This window comes from Arachis ipaensis, chromosome B8 (assembly GCF_059453495.1).
Source record: "Arachis ipaensis isolate K30076 ecotype BB chromosome B8, ASM5945349v1, whole genome shotgun sequence".
Classification (NCBI taxonomy): Eukaryota; Viridiplantae; Streptophyta; class Magnoliopsida; order Fabales; family Fabaceae; genus Arachis; species Arachis ipaensis.
In genome coordinates, this window is record NC_142443.1 from 83302506 (window position 1) to 83322075 (window position 19570).

The 19570-nt window shown below is 37.2% G+C and overlaps 1 non-coding gene across 1 annotated transcript; it reads left to right on the forward strand.

The window, feature by feature from the left end:
* The first annotated feature begins 16846 nt into the window (after positions 1-16846).
* On the forward strand, positions 16847-16954 carry LOC148548635 (small nucleolar RNA R71). Its single transcript, XR_015897163.1, has one exon. It is a non-coding gene; the product is annotated as a small nucleolar RNA R71 (small nucleolar RNA).
* Positions 16955-19570: the final 2616 nt, after the last annotated feature.

Below are 19570 nucleotides of genomic sequence, written 5' to 3' on the forward strand. Positions count from 1 at the left end.
TGTGCACATATTCTAAACTTGATTGTAAAAGAAGGGTTGAAAGAGATTGATGAATCAGTCTTGAGGATTCGTAGTGCAGTAAAATATGTTAGGTCTTCCCCATCTAGAGCCACTAGGTTTCAAAAGTGTGTTGAACTAGAAAAAATCCAATATAAAGGCTTGCCTTGCATGGATGTTGAGACTAGGTGGACTTATCAAATGTTAGAGGTAGCTTTGAAGCATCACAAAGCATTTGAGTTGCTTGCTTTTGAAAGACAATACCTATATAGGAGAGATGAGTGGAGGAAAAGGGAGAGATGTGCCTTCTGATTCAGACTGGGAGTATGCTAAGTCCATTGTACCATTTTTGCAAGTGTTCAGTGATGCCACTGTATGTATTTCTGGTACCATATATGTTACCAGTGATATGTGTATGAAGGAAGTATTTGCAATTGGACGATTTATTCATCATTCTTGTGATTCTACTAATTTCAGGACTATGTCAATGGCGGAAAGGATGAGAGTTAAGTATGAGAAGTATTGGGGCAATCCTAATTCGGTGAATATGTTGTTATTGATTGCTATTGTACTTAACCAATGCAAAAGATTGAGTATGTCAATTATTTCTTGGATTACTTATTTGGAGAAGAAAAAGGAGGCAAATTGAAGCCAAAGTTGTCCAAGTGCATAAAGTTACTTTATTATCCATACCAAAGTTCTAAGGAAGCAAGTGAAGCTGATATGCAAGATGTTCAAGCCAACAATATTAATACCGATGTTCATGGCATGGGCTTTTTTCTGCAAGCAACCGGTCGTAGAACAAATACAAGATCTGAACTAGATAGATATTTACAAGAAGAATGCGAGCCATACTCCCATAAGTTCGATATACTAAACTGGTGGAAGGTCAACTCAACCTGATTTCCAATTCTTGAAAATATGGCTCGCGAGGTATTGGCTATACCTGTTTCTACAGTAGCCTCAGAATTTGCATTTAGTACTAGAGGAAGATTCCTCGATCCATACTGCAGTTCCTTAACACCTAGAATGGTAGATGCCTTAGTCTGCACAGGAGATTGGCTTAAGGAAGATCTTTTCTCTACTTTAGATGATGATGGTGAAGTTCTTCAACAAGTTGATCAAGGTCTAGAATTTTTTTCATATTTCTTCTCATTTTATTTTATTTTTGTTTTTGTCATCTTGCTATTTTAGAATTTAGGTACTAGTTACCAATTAAAAGTTGTTGAATATAGACTTGATAATTAATTTGATTCTCTTGGCAGATATATTTTTCTTTAATGATGGTGCTTGTTCTATAGCGGCATCAATTGATAATCTTGATGATGACTAGGTATGCTTAGTATTCACATTTGATTTAATACTTTTATTCAAAGATTTGTCACAAAATGATAAAGGTATATTTTGTTATTTAGAGATATATTTTTCTCAAAGGTTGTGGTTGTTTATGATTTTGTTGGCAACTTGGCATCTTTTGATATTTTGTGGTTGTTGTTTTAGAGATATTTTTTGGTGGTATCCTTTTAATGTTTTGAGAATGATTAAACGTTATATAGATTAGCTATTGTCATTAGATTTATAGAGAATCAAATCCTAGTTGTAATGAACCTATACACTTTAAAATGACTTTAGTATTAATTTTTTTTAAAAAAAATTATGGTTTGAAAATTGAATTTCTAAAAATTGGTTTTAAAAGTAGATTTTTTGTTAAAAAATATGGAAAAAACTAGTTTTAAAACTGGATTTTCAAAAACTGGTTTGAAAATTGGATTTTTGGTTAAAAAATATGGTTATAAAACTGGATTTTAAAAAAAAAAAAACTAAATTTTAGATTTGGATATTAAAAAATCGAATTTAAAATCAGTTTGTAGGTAAAACCGAATTTAAATTCTAAAACCGATTTGAAATCGTTATCTGTTTTTCAAACCGGTTTAGAACCAGTTTCTCTCTTCAATCCAGTTCCGGTTTGGTTTTATGAACCACAAAAATGGTTCTGGAGTGAATCCAGTTTAGATTTTTAAAAATCCAAACCATGACCACCCCTACTCAGCGCCACTCATCCCTTCTACCGTCGCAGTCCCTAGCTCACCCTTTCTTTCCCTCACAGTCACAGCGGCTATCATCCGTAGTCCTCTGCGGAACTCGTCCGTCACTCCAAGTCACACTCAGAAGTCGTCGCCCATTGTCCTCCTCGGAACTCGCCCGTCCCCTTTTGTCCTCCGCGGAACTCGCAGCCGCTATCGTCCTCCGCGGTACAACGCAATAAACAGTCGCATTCCTCTACATCCTTCACCCAGCTCTCTGAAACTCTGCATCTATTTTTCTTATTTATAGTTAGTTGTTGAATTTCTACCTTTTTTTACTTATAATTATTTGTTCTAATTATTTTTGGATCTAATTATTTGTTCTTGGTTATTATTTTTTGATTCTGATTTCTTTCTTAGGATTATTTGTTGCCGGTTCTAATTTTTGGTTTTGGATTTTGTTTTTTTCAATGTTGTTTTTGAACCGATTTCTTATTCTAAATTTTGGTTCTAATTTGGTCATGCAGGACAACATCATTAATGTTATAACACCCTCACTATCCGAATGTGATGCTTCCAGCTACGCCACTCTGATAGCTTGGGTATTACGATGACTCTAAACATATTTAATAATAAAATAGGAGTCTGTTTAAAACTTAAAATCGCATAACCTTTCAGAAACACTTTTACGTTGAAAACACACACACACACACACACACACACACACACACACACACACACACACACACACACACACACACACACACACACAGATATATATATACCAGGTACAATACTTTATAATTATATATACATAACAATAACTTACAAATGTACATATCACAAAATCCTATCCCTCTTACAAAATTAATAAAGATAAAGGCGAGGAAAAAATAATAACTAGGATAATACAAAAATATCGAATAAACAAAAAATGAAATAAACTATTCTGAAACTTCATCGTCCATATCCTGAAAAGGAAAAACCTGTAGGGGAGTGAGAACGTCGTCCTCGCTAGTTCTCACTATAGGGTTACAGAAATTGCTATAACAAGATACGTAAAATATAACTATTTTTAAAGTACAGTGATCGTTGCTCTTCTTATGAGTCTTTCCAAAAACATGGGTTCACATTTGAAATCCAGAAATCCAGAAATCCTTTTTAAAGACTTAGTAAATTTCTTAAAATAAAAAACCCTTTTCCTTTCTTGTAAAATCTTAAAAGTTTTCCTAGACAGTATGAATAACCAACATGTCCCAAGCATAGGTTCAATTAAGTCTATGCTGTAAGAGTTTGATTTTTCATACTTTTCTAGACCATAACCATGAAATCAGTTATCTATGTGGTATAAATGATCATCCTGTTCCAAGCATAGGTTTATTAAGTCTATGATGAACCAGTCAGATACTTTATACAAAACTAGACCTCAAACATACGAACCACGGCCTCAGGCCCATCCAATGCAACACGGCCGCCGGCCCAAACAACTCAATCATCAACCAATTAATCACAAGCCAACCAATCAAACACAATCACAATTAATGTAGTTCAAGCACAATCAAGAGCAATTACAACAAGTATAACAGTTAGCAGTTAACATAAGTATTCACATAGGCAAACCTATTACAATATACACACCCAAACAATGTCACATAAATACAAATGATGAATGTCTGTCCTATTGGTTGTGATATCACATTGTCGGTTCAATTGCCACCCCGACACATTCCCATGGGAATGTTGCCTTTCGATCACATATATAGATACGGGAACCCCCCACGGATATAGTGTCGGGCATACTCCTGTGATCCAAAAGGATGTGAGCGGGATACTCTGCCTCCGATCTCACATCTACACGTAAGCGAGATTAACCACCGTCCTTACGCAGGCGCCGCAACCTCGACAAGCGGGATTAACCACCGTCCTTGCTAGGCGCAAGCGACTTATCAACAATCTCATCAATATCAAATCTCTCAGCATAAAGCGAGATGAACCCGGCCCTTATGCCTATAACTCAGTGCAAGCGGAACGAACCTGGCCCTTACGCCTATCCAACAATATCTCATCAATACCAATAATATCCACAATCAATCAGGCTCAAAGTCTTATGTCAAAAATCATTCATCCTAAATTAGGATTTGGTCAAAAGATTCCTCAGCAGGGTCTCAAGACTTTAGGGGAGAATAACCTAACTCCCTTTCTTAAATTCATTGAAAACCTCTAAAACCTCAGCTTCTTGATTTAAATAAATAAAATAGAATTTAAACTAAAACCAAATCATGTATCCAAACATTCCGAACCAATTTCAAAACCAAATTACTTAAATCAAAACCAAATCCTTTTAAACTGAAAACCAATTTTCAATTTCATTCTTAAACCTGTTTCCAAAGACTCGGAAATTGTTTCAGTTTTATTAAATCAAAGTTTTAGAGAATATTTTAAACTTTTCCTAAAACATCATCAAGTGAAATTAGTTACTCAAAATTCAAGTTTCTTTTAAATTCAGTAAAACTCCTCCAAATCTGTTCACTTAAATCAAATTCCAAAACATAAGAATTTTCATCTTTAAATCGACTTTAAAACATAATTCTTTTCTTAAATAAATTACATTCAAAAGATAATAATTTTTGTATTAAAATAAGTTCAAACATAAATCATTTATCAATAATTCAATTTAAAGCATAATTCATTATTTTTAAAATAATTTTTCAAACAAAGTCTCAGATTTTATAAAAATTTTGGCAGCATCTCCCCTAAAACATGCACTTTGCCACCTTTTCGGGTCCCAACTGATGCCAGGGCATCTTGGCTAGTTTTACTAGCCATTTTTTGTATGCTTTAGGTTGGTTTCATGCATTTTCTTAGGAAATAAGCAAGTATTTGGTTGAAAATGCATTCATACCATGATTCAAGCAAACATTGTGAATTTTGAATGATTTCATGAGAATTATGCATAAATTGAATGATAAAATGGATGATGCATGATCTCATGATTAGAGCAAGACTTTGATGTACTTTATTTGATTGATTTCAGGTAACAAGAAGCAGAGAAGAGCCACGTTAGTGGCTATGTTAGTACCACTAACGTGGCCATTAAAGTGGAAGAAAGGAAAGCTTGAAAAGTTAGTGAGAATGTTAACGCCACTAACGTTAGCTAAGGGCAAGAAGACCCACGTTAGCGGCCACATTAGCTCCACTAACGTGGGCACTAATGTGGAAGAAGAGGAGAAGCCTCAACGTTAGTGAGAAAGTTAATGGTATTAACGTGGAAGAAAGGAGGCAGCTGTGAAAGTTAGTGGAAAAAGTGAACGCCACTAACGTTTGCGAAGCCAAGAAGACCCACGTTAATAGCCACGTTAGTTACACTAATGTGGGCATTAACGTGGAAGAAAGGAGGCAGCTGCGAAAGTTAGTGGAAAAAGTGAATGCCACTAACGTTTGCGAAGCAAAGAAGGCCTACGTTAGTGGCCACGTTAGTTACACTAACATGGACACTAATGTGGGCAAAATCTCACCCGGCAGCCTGACCATGCCTTCTTCAAACAAGGATAACTTGAGCCACAAAGCTCCAAATGAGGTGATTCCAGTGGCATTGGAAAGTAGGATTCCAGAGCTTTCCAAGCATATATGGCACTACATAGTGGACATTAAATTTGAGGGAGAAAACCTGCCCCGAAAGTGAAAAGATAAACATGGTATCAACCTGTAGTAAGGCTAGCTGACCTCTTCACCTTCCAAGAAGTGTAACTCGAGTTATAGAGTTCCAAATGATGCATTTTCAAAGGCGTTGGAAAGTAGACATCCAAGGCTTTCCAAAAATATATAATAGTACGAGGTGAACATTAAGTTTGAGCTCCAGAACCTGGCAATATTAACCCCCTAGACGCGGACGTTATTGGCACTCACTTTGCCAATAACGCCAGCCACTATGCCAGCAACCATGTCTCCTTCAAAGGAGCATAACTTGAGTTACAGAAGTCCAATTGAGGTGATTTCAGTTGTGTTAGAAAGCTGACATTCAGAGCTTTCCAATGATATATAATACTCTATAATGGGTATGAAATTGGAGCACAAACCAGAGGCATCTTTTAAGCCCCAAAAATACCAACTGGGTAGCAAGTGTGACGTTAGCCACACTAACTTCAGCACTAACGCCACACTTGTAGCGTTAGTGTGGCTAATGTTAGCACTAACATTAGCACCTGGACCTCAACTTGATTCCCTTACAAGGACCACCCAACCTCAAGGAAGCAAGCCCACAAGTGTCAACCAATCAAGGTCACAAGAATCATCTAGAATAGGAATTTTCATTTAATTGTAATTTACTTTTAGTTTCATTTCATTTTGTAATTTAGGAGAGCCTATATAAAGGCCTTAGTTTTTACATTCAAGGAAGAATGGAATTGTAGGATTGAAGAGGGGTCTTCGGACTCCCTCCCCTTACACACTTTTCCTTCTCTTTCTTTTCTTTGTACTTTTCATATATAAATTTTGAAGTTTCAATTTTAGTTTTAATCTTCATTTTTACTTTTCTGCACTTTCTTTCTTTTCTATTTTGGTAGAGCAATGAACAACTAACTCTTTTCATTGGGTTAGAGAGCTCTATTGTGATTCAATGGATCAATTGTAGTTCTTATTCTTCTTCTTCTTTCTTTTCTCTTGATTTTACTAGAGAGCTTTCGATCTTCATCCAATTGGGTAATTGTCTCGGAAGAGAAATTGCTCATACTTGGATTTTCTCTAAACCTTGGAAAAGGAATGAGGAGATCAAGCTAGAAGTGCTCTCTCACATTGGATTAGGTTGGGGTTTGGATGGATATTGTGACATTTAATCCTACCAATACTTTGATCTATGAATGTGTGTGGTATAATCAGTGACCAAACTTCATCTCTTCTCATGAGAAATTAAATCAAGGAATTGGGAAATTGTTCAAGCTTAGAGAGATTGGATTGCCAAGGAATTGGGATCCAATCACTTAAGATTGCCAAGGAGATCAATAAATGCATTGATTGAGGAAGAGATGAGAATGAACTTGATCCGGAGGATTGCAATATCTCTTGATCCCAATGTTCATTTTATTTTTAGTTCTTACATTTACTTTTCTTGCCATTTTATTTTTCTGCACTTTATAGTTTTTCCTTTACATTCATGCAATTTACTTTTCCTATTGCTCATCACTCCTTAATGATTCGTCTAACTAGAATAATCAATTAACCATTGATTACTTAATCCGTTAATCTCTGTGGGATTCGACCTCACTCTATTGTGAGTTATTACTTGACGACAATTCGGTATACTTGCCGAGGGAAATCTATTGAGAGACAAGTTTCCGTGCATCAAGTTTATGGCACCGTTGCCAGGGATTAATTGTGATTAACAAACTACCGGTTGATTGATTTACTAGATTAGACACTTTCTTTTGTCTTTGTTTTCTTTTGTTTCTTATTTCCTTTTGCTAACTAACTGTTTGTGATATTGCCTCACTAAGAATCCCTCATTTATTACAATGGAGATTCTAATTTCTTTTGGTGATTATTGTTTTAGACAGAGCTTTTTGCAGGAAAGAAAGGAGCATCCATCATATTTTAGTCAATCAAATTTCATGAAAAACTCTCCACCACCACAGAATGATTCACTTTACTATGCTCGTGGTGGGTGGAAATATCAAGAACATGAAATGGGGTACTTTCCAGAGCCACAAAATGGTCCATATTTTGGTGAAATTGATCACTACTCAAGTTGTGGCTGGGAAGATCAAAATCAAAGATATTTCACTCATTCATACCCCATTCATCAAGAGCCATCACCTCTCAATTATCCAACCTCACTTCTAAGTTTTACATGCCTAAATTCTTCATCACTTGAGTATACCTCAGCACAAAATTCTGTCCCAAATCCATACAATTCATTTTACCATCCACAAAACTCAATCCACTACCCACAAGAGTCATACCACTTTCAGAACACACAACCACAAAACAACCAATTCCATTCACAAGCCAACCCCGACCAACCATTACAACCTACCCAACCTCCTTTAGATAGACTTGCTAGGATGGAACTCATCATTGAAGAACTCAAAAAAAGTAGAGAAGAAGAATGACTCGCTAGGATAGAACTCCTCCTTGAAGAAATGATAAAGACAAACGAAGAGGAGAAAATAGCAAAAAGAGACCATGGAGAAAAATTGAGACAGAATGCACAACTCTATTCTGAAGAACAATTCATTAAAGAGCTGAGATTACAAAGAGAGACCACTTCACTCTCTCCAGAAATAGAGGAGTTCATTCAAAGGTCAAGAACAAGGGAGGAATCAGAAGAACAAAAAAAAGAGGCAGCCATACCAAGTGAGATTCATATGAAGAAGGAGGAGGTTGTGAGAGTATATAAGCCCAAAGCTCCATACCCACAGAGGCTACTAAGGGTGACAAAAGAACATGCAAACTCACTCCCAAAAGGCTCAATGCAACATCATGTAGAAGAAAGGGAGGAAGTCAATCAAGGGAGTCCACACTACTCCAATAAAATAGAGAGTTGCATCAAGGATGAGTTCATTGAACCACCAATTCAAGAAGCTCTTGATGAAAAGTATGTTCCAACCATCATACAACACCCAAGTACTGAAATCAAGGTGGTGAAGGCAATCAACATGAGCACTAAAAAGAGGATGGTGACCAAGAAAAGAAGGACAATATCCATGAAGAAGAAAAGGTCAACCAAAAGCCATCCCACCCCTACCCCAACAAGCAAGTTTACTCAAGCTAACAATAGAAGAAGGCTTGCTGGGGAGAGGCACTCAAAACAAGGGGCATTAACTGGCTCCTCTTTCCTTTTGAGGTCATTCCTCTTAACAAACTGGAAGAAGAGGAAGAAATTCATGAACAACATGTCAAGCTAATGACATTAAAAAAAGCGCTTGTTGGGAGGCAACCCAATCGTAGGTAACATTTTATTTCCTTGCTTAGTTTACTTTCAATAATTTGGCATATGATTGCATTCTAAGTTTGGTGTTGCCATTCAACAATTTGATTTTCAATCTTCACTGGGTACTTGCAACATTCTAAATTGAGAGTGTCACACTAAGTTTGGTGTTGCCACTTATCTTTCATGCAAGGTACCAAACACACCACTTATTAATGCAATCATAATGTCTCTGTTTGTATCTCTTGTGCTTTTATTGTATCCTTAATCTTGCTTGCTGAAATACATGCATACTCACACTTCATTCTGAGACATTCATGATCCATCATAGACCCCATCACCACTATTTTAATTTTTGCTTGAGTAGAAGCAATTATTCTAAGTCTGGTGTGGGAAGGGAAAGAATAAGAGGAAAAGGGCAACAACAATGAAGATGAACTACAAGGTGGTAAAGTTCTTTTTTTCTCTTACTTATTTCCAGCACTTTAAATTGCATGATTGTCTTCTATTTTCTTGTGTATGCATGTGTGATTACTCCGTGTGAATAAGCATAATTTGATATTTGATTTGTAACATGTTGCTATGATATCATGATTATCATCTTGAATTTTACTTGCACCCAATATCTCTAAGAATGCAACAAGGAAATCATTCTTTTGAAAGAAAAATGTTGAAGAATTTTATAAATCTTAGGGTAAGCAAAAGATTAAGAGGAGTGGAGGTTTTGATTGTATGATGGTGTATTGAGGTTGCATGTTTGTGAAAACTTGCATGGAGCTCATAGACAGGAAATGAAATTTAGAGAAGTATTATGGAATTTCTCAAACATCTATTAATCCAAGAAGCAGCAACAAAAGAAAACAAAAGAAAAAGAAAAACAAAGAACAAGCCCAAGGCTCTGAGCATCAATTACTAGGAAGAAAAAGAAAGAAACAAGAACTCAAAGAGTTATTGTCCTAGTTAAATGCTTGTGGTGGATTTGTGTCAAAGAGAGAGGCTTGAGCAAGTATATCCTAAGGGGTGCTTCAACACCTAATACCTTAGACCAACTGGTTTGGGAGTATTGATTGAAAGCTTATCTCAAAAAGCCGCTTTGAGACATGATACCTAGAGTTGAGGCCAAGATACAAAAAGAAAAGAAAAATGCTAGAAAATAAGTGCTGCTTCAAAGGTGACAATCTATAAAGAGGATTCCATAATATCATTTGAATGAAAGTCCTAAGATCTAAGACTTCTAAAATGTAAGGACTAATGAGCACTGGAATCCTTGCATAAGTATACAAATTAGAGTTAACCCCACTGTCACTTATTCACTTCACCCACTAAGGCATCATAAGCAATTCTTCAATGCATTCCAATTAAGAGAATTCTTTGTGCATAGTTCTTTTCTTGCTTGGGGACAAGCAAGATTTAAGTTTGGTGTTGTGATGCCAGGGCATCTTGGCTAGTTTTACTAGCCATTTTTTGTATGCTTTAGGTTGGTTTCATGCATTTTCTTAGGAAATAAGCAAGTATTTGGTTGAAAATACATTCATACCATGATTCAAGCAAACATTGTGAATTTTGAATGATTTCATGAGAATTATGCATGAATTGAATGATAAAATGGATGATGCATGATCTCATGATTAAGAGCAAGACTTTGATGTACTTTGTTTGATTGATTTCAGGTAACAAGAAGCAGAGAAGAGCCACGTTAGTGGCTACGTTAGTGCCACTAACGTGGCCATTAAAGTGGAAGGAAGGAAAGCTTGGAAAGTTAGTGAGAACGTTAACGCCACTAAGGTTAGCAAAGGGCAAGAAGACCCACGTTAGCGGCCACGTTAGCTCCACTAACGTAGGCACTAACGTGGAAGAAGAGGAGAAGCCTCAACGTTAGTGAGAAAGTTAATGGTATTAACATGGAAGAAAGGAGGCAGCTGTGAAAGTTAGTGGAAAAAGTGAACGCCACTAACGTTTGCGAAGCCAGGAAGACCCACGTTAATGGCCACGTTAGTTACACTAACGTGGGCATTAACGTGGAAGAAAGGAGGCAGCTGTGAAAGTTAGTGGAAAAAGTGAACGCCACTAACGTTTGCGAAGCAAAGAAGGCCTACGTTAGTGGCCACGTTAGTTACACTAACGTGGGCAAAATCTCACCCGGCAGCCTGACCATGCCTTCTTCAAACAAGGATAACTTAAGCCACAAAGCTCCAAATGAGGTGATTCCAGTGGCATTGGAAAGTAGGATTCCAGAGCTTTCCAAGCATATATGGCACTACATGGTGGACATTAAATTTGAGGGAGAAAACCTGCCCCGAAAGTGCAAAGATGAACATGGTATCAACCTGTAGTAAGGCCAGCTGACCTCTTCACCTTCCAAGAAGTGTAACTCGAGTTATAGAGCTCCAAATGATGCGCTTTCAAAGGCGTTGGAAAGTAGACATTCAGGGCTTTCTAACAATATATAATAGTATGGGGTGGACATTAAGTTTGAGCTCCAGAACCTGGCAATATTAACCCCCTGGACGCGGACGTTATTGGCACTCACTTTTGCCAATAACGCCAGCCACTATGCCAGCAACCATGTCCCCTTCAAAGGAGCATAACTTGAGTTAAAGAGGTCCAATTGAGGTGATTCCAGTTACGTTAGAAAGCTGACATTCAGAGCTTTCCAACGATATCTAATACTTTATAGTGGGAATGAAATAGGAGCACAAACCAGAGGCATCTTTTAAGCCCCAAAAATACCAACTGGATTGCAAGTGTGACGTTAGCCACACTAACTTCAGCACTAACGCCACACTTGTAGCATTAGTGTGGCTAATGTTAGCACTGACATTAGCACCTGGACCTCAACTTGATTCACTTACAAGGACCACCCAACCTCAAGGAAGCAAGCCCACAAGTTTCAACCAATCAAGGTCACAAGAAGCATCTAGAATAGGAATTTTCATTTAATTGTAATTTACTTTTAGTTTCATTTCATTTTGTAATTTAGGAGATCCTATATAAAGGCCTTAGTTTTTACATTCAAGGAAAACTGGAATTGGGGGATTGAAGGGGGTCTTCGGATTCCCTCCCCTTACACACTTTTCCTTCTCTTTCTTTTCTTTGTACTTTTCATTTATGAATTTTGAAGTTTCAATTTTAGTTTTAATCTTCATCTTTACTTTTCTACACTTTCTTTATTTTCTATTTTGGTAGAGCAATGAACAACTAACTCTTTTCATTGGGTTAGAGAGCTCTATTGTGATTCAATGGATTAATTGTAGTTCTTATTCTTCTTCTTCTTTCTTTTCTCTTGATTTTACTGGAGAGCTTTTGGTGCACGAAATTGTGATCATCAATAATGGCGCCAAAGACTTGGAGCTCTCAAATGTGAATCACACTTTGTCACAATTCCGCACAACTAACCAGCAAGTGCACTGGGTCGTCCAAGTAATACCTTACGTGAGTAAGGGTCGATCCCACGGAGACTGTCGGCTTGAAGCAAGCTATGGTCATCTTGTAAATCTGAGTCAGGCAGATTCAAATGGTTATGGAGGATTGATAATTAAAGATAAATAAAACATAAAATAAAGATAGAGATAGAGATACTTATGTAATTCATTGGTAGGAATTTCAGATAAGCGTATGAAGATGCTTTGTTCCTCCTGAACCTCTACTTTCCTATTGCCTTCTTCCAATCATTCATACTCCTTTCCATGGCAAGCTTTATGTTGGGCATCACCGTTGTCAATGGCTACTTCCCGTCCTCGTAGTGAAAATGTTCTACGCACGCTGTCACCGCACGGCTAATCATCTGTCGGTTCTCGATCATGTTGGAATAGGATCCATTGATCTTTTTGCGTCTGTCACACGCCCAACACTCGTGAGTTTGAAGCTCGTCACAGTCATCCCTTCCCAGATCCTACTCAGAATACCACAGACAAGGTTTAGACGTTCCGGATCTCAGGAATGGCCGCCAATAATTCTAGCCTATACCATGAAGGTTCTAATCTTAGATTAGAAACCCAAGAGATACACATTCAAGCTTTTTTGCATGTAGAACGGAAGTGGTTGTCAGGCACGTGTTCATAGGTGAGAATGGTGATGAGTGTCACATAATCATCACATTCATCATGTTCTTGAGTGCGAATGAATATCTTAGAGAAGAAATAGGCGTGAATTGAATAGAAAAACAGTAGTACTTTGCATTAGTTCATGAAGAACAGCAGAGCTCCACACCTTAATCTATGGTGTGTAGAAAATCCACCGTTGAAAATATAAAAGTGATAATGGTGGTCATTGGCTTCGGCCCCAGAGAGGGAACCCGAAGAACCAAGATCAAAAAGTATATCCAAGATGAAAATACAATAGCAAAAGGTCCTATTTATAGAGAACTCGTGGCCTAGGGTTTACAGAAATAAGTAATTAATGCAGAAATCTTCTTCCGGGCCCACTTGGTGTGTGCTTGCGCTGAGCATTGAAGCTTTCACATGTAGAGACTTTTCTTGGAGTTAAACGCCAGCTTTTGTGCCAGTTCTGGCGTTTTGACGCCAGAATTCTTAAGCTGACTTGGAACGCCAGTTTGGGCCATCAAATCTTGGGCAAAGTATGGACTATTATATATTGCTGGAAAGCCCAGGATGTCTACTTTCTAAAGCAATTGAGAGCGCGCCAATTGGGCTTCTGTAGCTCCAGAAAATCCACTTCGAGTGTAGGGAGGTTAGAATCCAACAGCATCTGCAGTCCTTTTTCAGCCTCTGAATCAGATTTTTGCTCAGGTCCCTCAATTTCAGCCAGAAAATACCTGAAATCACAGAAAAATACACAAACTAATAGTAAAGTCCAGAAATGTGATTTTTAAATAAAAACTAATAAAAACATAATAAAAACTAACTAAAACATACTAAAAACATACTAAAAACAATGCCTAAAAGCGTATAAATTATCCGCTCATCACAACACCAAACTTAAATTGTTGCTTGTCCCCAAGCAACTGAAAATCATATAGGATAAAAAGAATAGAATGTACAATGAATTCCAAAAACATCTATGAAGATCAGTATTAATTAGATGAGCGGGGCTTTTAGCTTTTTGCTTCTGAACAGTTTTGGCATCTCACTTTATCCCTTGAAGTTCAGAATGATTGGCATCTATAGGAACTCAGAATCCAGATAGTGTTATTGATTCTCCTAATTAAGTATGTTGATTCTTGAACACAGCTACTTTATGAGTCTTGGCCGTGACCCTAAGCATTTTGTTTTCCAGTATTACCACCGGATACATAAATACCACAGACACATGACTGGGTGAACCTTTTCAGATTGTGACTCAGCTTTGCTAAAGTCCCCAGTGAGAGGTGTCCAGGGCTCTTAAGCACAGTCTTTTTGCTTTGGACCACGACTTTAACCGCTCAGTCTCAAGTTTTCACTTGACACCTTCACGCCACAAGCACATGGTTAGGGACAGCTTGGTTTAGCCGCTTAGGACAGGATTTTATTCCTGTGGGCCCTCCTATCCACTGATGCTCAAAGACTTGGATCTTTTTTATTTTACCCTTGCCTTTTGGTTTAAAGGGTTATTGGCTTTTTCTGCTTGCTTTTTCTTTTTCTCTCTTTTTTTTTTGTATTCACTACTTTTTCTTGCTTCAAGAATCAATTTTATGATTTTTCAGATTATTAAATAACATTTCTCCTTTTCCATCATTCTTTCAAGAGCCAACAATTTTAACATTCATGAACAATCAAATTCAAAAATATTCACTGTTCATGCATTCATTCAGAAAGACAAAAGTATTGCCACCACATCAAAATAATTAATCTGTTATAAAATTCGAAATTCATGCACTTCTTTTTCTTTTTAAATTAAAAACATTTTCCATTTAAGAAAGGTGATGGATTCATTTTCATATATTTGAGGCATAGACACTTAGACACTAGTGATCATGTAAAAAATGCCCCTTTCTGCCAATCCTGGCGTTAAACACCAATCTGGTGCCTATTTCTGGTGTTAAATGCCCAGAACGGTGACAGACTGGGCGTTTAACGCCCATTCTGCTACCCTTATTGGCGTTTAGTAAGTTTCTTCTCCAGGGTGTTCTATTTTTAATATTATTTTTCCTTCTGTTTTTGCTTTTTCAATTATTTTTGTGACTTCACATGATCATCAACCTATAGAAAACATAAAAGAACAATGGAGAATAAGTAAAATTGGGTTGCCTCCCAACAAGCGCTTCTTTAATGTTAGTAGCTTGACAGTGGGCTCTCATGGAGCCTCACAGATACTCAGAGCATGATGATAGCCCCTCAACACCAAACTTAGAGTTTGGTTGTGGCCTCCCAACACCAAACTTAGAGTTGAATGTGGGGATTTTGTTTGACTCTGTATTGAGAGAAGCTTTTCATGCTTCCTCTCCATGGTTACAGAGGGAGATCCTTGAGCCTTAAACACAAGGGAGTCCTCATTCACTTGAAGGACTAATTCTCCTCTGTCTACATCAATCACAGCTTTTGCTGTGGCTAGGAAGGGTCTACCAAGGATGATGGATTCATTTATACACTTTCCAGTGTCTAGGTTTATGAAATCAGCAGGGAGGTAATGGTCTTCAACCTTTACCAAGACATCCTCTATAAGTCCATAAGCCTGTTTCTTTGACTTGTCTGCCATCTCCAGTGAGATTCTTGCAGCTTGTACCTCAATGATCCCTAGCTTCTCTATTACAGAGAGAGGCATGAGGTTTATGCTTGACCCTAGGTCACACAAAGCCTTCTCAAAGGTCATGGTCCCTATGGTACAAGGTATTGAAAACTTTCCTTGATCTTGTCTCTTCAGAGGTAATTTCTGCCTAGTCAAGTCATCCAGTTCTTTAGTGAGCAATGGAGGTTCATTCTCCCAAGTCTCATTACCAAATAACTTGGCGTTTAGCTTCATGATTGTTCCAAGGTACTTAGCAACTAGCTCTTTAGTAACATCTTCATCATCTTCAGAGGAAGAATACTCATCAGAGCTCATGAATGGCAGAAGTAAATTCAATGAAATCTCTATGGTCTCAGTGTGAGCCTCAGATTCCCATGGTTCTTCATGAGGGAACTCCTTGGAGGCCAGTGGATGTCCAGTGAGGTCTTCCTTAGTGGAGATCACTGCCTCTTCCTCCTCTCCAAGTTCGGCCGTGTGGGTCATGTTGATGGCCTTGCACTCTCCTTTTGGATTCTCTTTTGTATTGCTTGGAAGAGTTCTAGGAGGGAGTTCAGTAACTTTTTTACTCAGCTGACCTATTTGTGCCTCCAAATTTCTGATGGAGGACCTTGTTTCAGTCATGAAACTTTGAGTGGTTTTAATTAGATCAGAGACTACAGTTGCTAAGTCAGAGTGGCTCTTCTTAGAATTCTGTCTGTTGCTGAGAAGATGATGGAAAAGGCATGCTATTGCTAAACCTATTTCTTCCACCATTATTGTTATTGAATCCTTGTTGAGGCCTCTGTTGGTCCTTCCATGAGGGATTTGGATGATTTCTCCATGAAGGATTGTAAGTATTTCCATAGGAATCTCCCATGTAATTCACCTCTTTCATTGCTGGGTTCTCAGGATCATAAGCTTCTTCTTCAAATGAAGCTTCTTTGGTACTGCCTATTGCTGCTTGCATTCCAGACAGACTCTAAGAAATCATATTGACTTGTTGAGTCAATATTTTGTTCTGAGCCAGTATGGCATTCAGAGTATCAATCTCAAGAACTCCTTTCTTCTGATTTGTCCCATTATTCACAGGATTCCTTTCAGAGGTGTACATGAATTGGTTATTTGCAACTATTTCAATGAGTTCCTGAGCTTCTGCAGGCGTCTTCTTCAGATGAAGAGATCCCCCAGCGGAGCTGTCCAATGACATTTTGGATAGTTCAGACAGACCATCATAGAAGATACCTATGATGCTCCATTCTGAAAGCATATCAGAAGGACACCTTCTGATCAATTGCTTGTATCTTTCCCATGCTTCATAGAGGGATCCACCTTCCTTCTGTCTGAAGGTTTGGACTTCCACTCTAAGCTTGCTCAATTTTTGAGGTGGAAAGAACTTTGCCAAGAAGGCATTAACTAGCTTTTCCCAAAAGTTCAGGCTTTCTTTAGGTTGTGAATCCAACCATGTTCTAGCTCTGTCTCTTACAACAAACGGAAAAAGCATAAGCTTGTAGACCTCGGGATCAACCCCATTAGTCTTGACAGTGTCACAGATTTGCAAGAATTCAGCTAAGAACTGATGAGGATCTTCCAATGGAAGTCCATGAAACTTACAATTCTGTTGCATTAGAGAAACTAATTGAGGCTTAAGCTCAAAATTGTTTACTCCAATAGCAGGGATAGTGATGCTTCTCCCATAGAAGTCAGGAGTAGGGGTAGTAAAGTCACCAAGCACCTTCCTTGCATTGTTGGTGTTTTCGGCTGCCATGGCTTCTTCTTATTTGAAAAGCTCTGTTAGGTCCTCTACAGAGAGTTGTACTTTAGCTTCTCTCAACTTTCTCTTCAAGGTCCTTTCGGGTTTAGGATCAGCCTCAACCAGAATGTCTTTGTCCTTACTCCTGCTCATATGAAAGAGAGAAGAAGAAAGTATAGAATCCTCTATGTCACAGTATAGAGATTCCTTGAGGTGTCAGAAGAAAAGAAAAATAGAAGGAGGAGGTAGAAAGAGAAGAATTCGAACTTATCAAGAGGGATAGTGTTCGAATTGTTGATAGTGGAGGAGTGTTAGTCCTTAAATAAAAGGATGTGAGAAGAGGGGAAGAATTTTCGAAATTAAAGTAAAAGATTTTGAAATAATTAAAAGAAATTTTGAAAATTTGGTAAAGGATTTTCGAAAATTAAGATTGGGAAAGAAATTAAGTGATTTTGAAAAAGACTTTGAAATTAGAAATCAAAAAGATATGGTTGAAACTTAATTTTGAAAAAGATGTGATTGAAAAGATATGATTTGAGAAGATACGATTGAAAATCAAATTAAAAAGAGAAAGTTTTAAAATTAAAGTTGATTACTTGACAAACAAGAAATTAGAAGATATGATTCTAGAATTAAAACTTTTGATCCTTTCTTAATAGGCAAGTAACAACTAGAAAATTTTGAATTAAATTATTAATTGTAGCAAGGATTTTCGAAAATAGTAATAAATAAAAAAATTAAAAAGAAATTGATTTTGAAAAGATATGATTGAAAAGATATGATTTGAAAAAGATTTGAATTAAAAACAAAATCTTTCCTCTTATGTCATCCTGGCGTTAAACGCCCAGCCAGGTACCCTGGCTGGCGTTTAAACGCCAGTTTTCCTTCTTCACTGGGCATTTTGAATGCGCAACTTTTTCTGTTTAATTCCTCTGCTGAATGTTCTGAATCTTTAATTCTCTGTATTATTGACTTGAAAAGACACAATTTTGAAAATATTTTTGAATTTTTAATGATGAGAAACAATAAAAATGCAACTAAGATCAAATAAACAATGCATGCAAGACACCAAACTTAGAAGTTTGTATACTAAGGACTATAACAATTTGAAAATGCATGTAAGAAACAACAAAACACACAAAACAAGAGAATTTAAAGATCAGAGTTAGGAAATCATCAAGAACAACTTGAAGATCAATGAAGAACATAATGCATATATTTGAAAAATGCAAGAAGAATAGAAACATGCAATTGACATTAAACTTAAAAATTAGACACTAGACTCAAACAAGAGACAAACAAATATTTTTGATTTTATGATTTTATAAATTTTTTTGTGATTTTTCGAAAATTATATGGAAAAGAGAATAAATAGATTCAAAACTTTTAATAAGAATTCCAGGAATTATGCAATGTTAGTCTAAAGCTTCAGTCTAAAAAGATTAGACATGGCTAGCCAAGCTTCAGCAGGACATTACATTCAGCTGCTAAATTGATGAGAATCAATCAGCTTTTGTGATGATAAGAACATCACCTTAAAACTCTAGAATTCATTCTTAAAAGTTTTTAAAAATAAAAAAGAAAAGTACCTAATCTAAGCAACAAGAAGAACCATCAGTTGTCCAAACTCGAACAATCCCCGGCAACGGCGCCAAAAACTTGGTGCACGAAATTGTGATCATCAACAATGGCACCAAAGACTTGGAGCTCTCAAACGTGAATCACACTTTGTCACAATTCCGCACAACTAACCAGCAAGTGCACTGGGTCGTCCAAGTAATACCTTACGTGAGTAAGGGTCGATCCCACGGAGACTGTCGGCTTGAAGCAAGCTATGGTCATCTTGTAAATCTGAGTCAGGCAGATTCAAATGGTTATGGAGGATTGATAATTAAAGATAAATAAAAAATAAAATAAAGATAGAGATAGAGATACTTATGTAATTCATTGGTAGTAATTTCAGATAAGCGTATGAAGATGCTTTGTTCCTCCTGAACCTCTGCTTTCCTATTGCCTTCTTCCAATCATTCATACTCCTTTCCATGGCAAGCTTTATGTTGGGCATCACCGTTGTCAATGGCTACTTCCCGTCCTCTCAGTGAAAATGTTCTACGCATGCTGTCACCGCACGGCTAATCATCTGTTGGCTCCCGATCATGTTGGAAAAGGATCCATTTATTTTTTTTTCGTCTGTCACACGCCCAACACTCGCGAGTTTGAAGCTCGTCACAGTCA